Here is a 5,087-nt window from a genome sequence, read left to right on the forward strand (position 1 = left end):
GGGGGGCGGCGCTTTTAACATCCCTTCAACTCGTCAGGCCCTGGGGCACGCATCTTTCCTGGGAAGAGGGCAGCTGAGTTCTGGCTGCAATCCTAGTCCTGATTTCTACCCACGTTTCTATGGGCACTTACTCGACAGACTTTGTTTTCCATAAACCTATTTTTGGTTGCATTAATTATACTTCCCTCCTTTAATTCTCTACTTGGTGACAGAAGCGTGTATTAACTGTTCCGATAGCTTCCGGGGATTAAAGTCAGGCTGACAGGTTTTTAATTACCCAGCTTGTCCCATTTGTATTTTTAACTACTGGCACGCTAGCGTTCTCCTGAAACTCTTCTAGTGCCCAACATTATTGGTCATAAAAATCCTTCAAGGGATTCTCCTAACTTCTTGAACGCAAGTTATCCAGCTCTGCTGACAGAAGATGTCTGTCTTTAATTACGTCAGTATGAATGGAAGAGGTTTCACATCGTATCATCTGTACTCCCCAAAGAGAAAACCGAGGAAATTTATTCGTAAGGAATCCATATCCTCCAACATAGGCTAAAGGTCAGGACAACAGAACTGGTAAGCAGCTAAATACAGTCTTTCCCACTAGATTCACTTCCCTTGCCATTTAAACTTCCCCAGAGCTGGAAAAATCAGAAAACCACTCTGAATGTTAAGAGAAATTTATTCTGTAACAGGTATCGGCATTCTCAATGAAGTTTACTGTTTTCTTAGCAGATAAATTAAAAGGCTGTGCAAAACAGCGATGGTAGTAACAGCATCATGGATAGGAGTGGTAGCTCTCGTGCACTTTCACTCTAAACAGGTTGCTGCCAATTTTATTTTTATTTTTTTAACAGATTATCAAGCTCTGACACGAATACTTCTTACCATTGCCATTTCACAAAAAGGCTGCAAACCATAAACTATTCCTGTCAGGGAACAACTGCCCCTACATCTCCCTTTTTAGTTCACTGGCATCTTCAGCTGGGGTGAGAGGAGAGGCAGGAACAGCTCCCTCAGCCCCAAAAGAAGAATAACAAAAGGCCAAGGAAATGCCATTTCTTGATCAACTCACAGGTTAATTCAGACTGTTCATCCATATTACAGCAACATTCTCCATACCTAGCAGTGAGGTACTAGCGAGGCAGAAAAATAAGCCTTTTTGCTAATGGCAGCTGAACAAGTAAGAGAAGCCTTGCCCTCTAGTAACAGTTTTGCGATAGTTTTGATTTAATGTTAGGCTGCTTTTTTTTTATATCACTCAAAAACCACGCATCTACAAAATAAGCGATCATCCAATGAGTTTTCTGTGGAAATTCACATGACGGTTTTCACTGAGACTGAGAAAATTAAGTAACATGACTGAGCCTGTGGCTTGGCCAGTCTGTTAATGAGTCACATTGAATCTAGGTCGGGTGGCTTAGTTCTATTACAAGCCTCCAAAGCTGAAAAAATAAATCATCAGATAAAAACATTTTTATGAGTAAAGGACATTCAAAATTTGTAGGAACATGGCATTCAGTTCCTAAGCGGTCAAGTTTATTTATATATTTAAAAGGCTGGCACAGGACTATTATATTATTACTAGTATTTGGCGTTCATCCTTTAATGTTCTCCTTTTAAAAAGTACCTCCTTTTGGTATTCATTAAAGGCTTACTCAGCAGCAGTCAGACACCCCTTACATAGTTTCTTCATTATGGGTAACGAAAACAAATGGCTTTATGACCACTTAAGAATGGTAGAGCCTCAAAATGAATCCTCTAGATTGGGCTTCACACTTCCACCGTTTTCTTGGGTTTGGTAGATAATTTAAGAGCTGACCCAAAGCAAAGTGAATGAAATATAGACCATATCCTCTAAGTACCGACGCCAAACTACATCATCCTAATACTGTGATCTGTTTCTGTGCATTTCACTTTGCCAAGCCAGCTGAACCATCAAACAAATCCTGATAATGTAAATTTAGGCTGTAATTGCTGATACTTTCCTCAACTCAATGCACAAAACAAGTTTTGGGATCTGTGAAGACCAGCGTGTAACTAAAGTTAGTCCACAACTTCACTTGTCATTTGAAATGTCCAACACTACAAAATACCAAGTTTCAAACCCAAAATGAAGACATTACAGAAACAGATAAAGTAGGTAAACTTATGTTTTTATTTTATTGGATCCAATAACCGTAAGTACCAGAAAAGGTGGCCAACGAATTAATTTCAGGAAATTTCTAGTGAAAACTGATCCAAGAAAAAGAAATTCTTTGTAGATCAGGTTTTCTCACTCCTTCTGAAACTATGATTCTGCATTCAAATGCATTAACTATTAGCTGACTCTTTTCCCCAGGACAACCTCCCGCCTACGTCCACTTCCTTCAGTTTTCTTTTCAAATCCGTCCTGCCTTCTGTATGATTAGTAAGCCACTGAAACAATATTTGTAGAAATATAAAGGAATGCGCACCACTTTATATCTTCAAGAGAAAACTTTCAAAAACAGCATGCTGTAACTCAGAACAGAGATGTTACGGCCCGTAGTGTATCAGATCATTCCTTTTGATTTAGCTTCACTTCCTGAAGAGTGTACTCCTCTTAGCCCTACCTTAAATATCTTTCTTCTCTTAGCTCCTCCAAATACCATTGCCACGCAAGACTACGGAAATCAGATATCCAACTAACTTTTTCAACCTGTTTCCTTTCAAGCCCAACATTTCTTTATCCTTGCCCTGAGTACTTCCTTTCCACAGTCACCAGGATCTCCTATCCCTCGCTCTGGTACTTCACTTCTTAGTCTGTGTCTCAGTACCCCATTCAGCCTCTGTGGCCTCCCAAGACCTACCTGTTCCCAAATCATTCTTTTCAGGGACTGCTTCCTTACATCCATACAAAATGTTGCCCTATCATAAAAAAGTTCCTCTGTTTCTGCAGAAAAAAATAAAGGGAAGATAAAAGCTGATTTTGAATACAGCATTGTTGGCTGGGCTCCCTATTACTCAGGCATTATCCCATCACCTCAGGCTTTATAGGAAAGTGAAACTCTTGGCTTACCCAATGCTCTTTCAGCCTAGTACTTTAATTGGAAAGCATCAGAAAATTCTGATGTGTTTTGGTGAAGAAACTTGTGCAAGAAACTGGATGTACTGCACTGATTCGGTTCAACATGGGGCTTGTAGATGCTGGTCTTCCATCTTGCTGTCTATGTCAAAGAGAGAAAAGGCTTTAAAACCTGCTAAAAATCAGAAAGTGATAAAGGAAGCATTGACTCAGTCTGCCCAGTAGCTGGCCCTGGATCCCAGCCTTCCCAGTTGCTGGCACATATGAGTCCCTGAGGCCACAGCCCCACTGCAGTTCCCGGCACAGACCATCTCAGCCCTCTGCCCCCCCAAACATGCAGAGCTGGCCAGAACTCCCCTGGTCCCCAGTAGCCAGCCCCCGCATGGTCTCACCCTTAGAGACACCCCTGGCTCCCAGGCCACTTCCCCTACGGGCTGGACAGCCCAGCTTGACCTTCATTAGTGCTCGCACACCTGCATTCGCTCCAGTTGCTGCACCGCAGGCACACAGGCCTTCCGACATGTGGTCTGGCTCCCATTGCTGCACTTTGCAGTGCAGTTGCACTACACACGCCTTTGCACAGAACAGAGAACTCTCATCCCAGGAAAGAGCGAGAAAGAAATTTACTATGTTGCTACAGTTGTTCCTCCCCAATTCACCTCAATCCATCCCTTTCCCTGCTTTCGGTTCCTCCCCTAAACGTCTCATAGTAAGTCCTGTGCAATCCTGAAATACTGATATGGGGGGGAAGCCCCATAATGTACCCCATACACCTAGGTAACAACCCCCCCTCAGTCCGAAAGGTGCTCTAGTGTTGACACATTTGATGGGTTTCACGCCTGGATGCTGGGCATGAGACTCTGCTGGGGCAGCCCTGGAAGGGGCACAGGCAGGGTGGTTGTTCCTCTGAGTCCTTTAATTTAGGTTCCCGCCTGCCTTTGTGCCCCTGGGCTCCTCTGGGCACAGGAGAAGGGCCTCTGATGGGCTGATTGCCCCTGGGATGGGCTTGGGAGTAGCTGGGACAGGGTGTGAATTGGGCTCCCCGTGCCATTGTCTCTCCTGCTCCTTTGTGGGTGTGCAGACCAGCTTTTAGGGGGGGAATATTAGATTATGCGAGAAAAGATACAACCAGAGAGGATCACACCGTCCCCTCTCCTTGCACAGAACTTCCCAGACATCTCTTTCACCTCCTGGTAGGGTTCTTGGCTCGACCTGCAGGGATTGATCTTCTGTTGCCTTGCTTTAGTATCTCCGTGGTGCTGCTGAGCTGTGCTTTAGTCCTGCGGGCTGTTGTAGGGCACTTCGTTGTCCCAGGCCACGAGCAGATCAGGTCCCATCACCATCCTGGATCTTCTTCCAATCCCTCCCCAAACATATTCCCCCAGAGGGGAAGCGTGAGCACACCCAGGGGATGTCTGGACAGGGTGTCCTGGCCCTGCCAACCCCCCTATCCCCAATCCTGAATTAAAAAAAAGGGGGTTGGCATATAGAGACGAAGGAGGCAGCGTAGGTCAAAAAGCACAGAATTGTTAATATAGGTAGGTGCGGCTGAAATGTCCACATTTTGTCCCTCCCAAAGACCCACAGTGTTCCTGTATGAACTGGAGCCCTGATACGCAGCTTTGTACAGTTCTGTGAGGACAACCTTTTGCAGCTGTTAATATCCCTCTGTAGCTGGATTTCTCCCATTACAACAAGTGGTTTGCAGAGAACCAAAACCGAATCTAATGGGGTGGCAAGATAACCAGACATTATTGTATGCTGAAACCTGAGGCATGCGTGAGAGGCTCTGCAGTTCGAGAACCGCAGAGGCCAGACCTGAAGTTACCCACGGCTTTGCTCTCCTGCAGAGACTCGGAGAGCAGCTCGGCAGCCCTCCATCCTCCTAGGGACGGAGGAGCCCGCATAAAACCGAACCCGCTAGCCCTCGGCCAGGCCTCAGCTAGCAGGGAGCGTGGCAGCGCCACGGAACCAAGTCGAGCACACAGAAAGCCGGGGCACTTTCTGTAACGCGAGAGCCGGCGCCCGGCATCGCACCTCCGGCGCCGGG

Source organism: Aptenodytes forsteri, unplaced genomic scaffold (assembly GCF_000699145.1).
Source record: "Aptenodytes forsteri isolate BGI_AS27 unplaced genomic scaffold, ASM69914v1 Scaffold273, whole genome shotgun sequence".
Taxonomy (NCBI): domain Eukaryota; kingdom Metazoa; phylum Chordata; class Aves; order Sphenisciformes; family Spheniscidae; genus Aptenodytes; species Aptenodytes forsteri.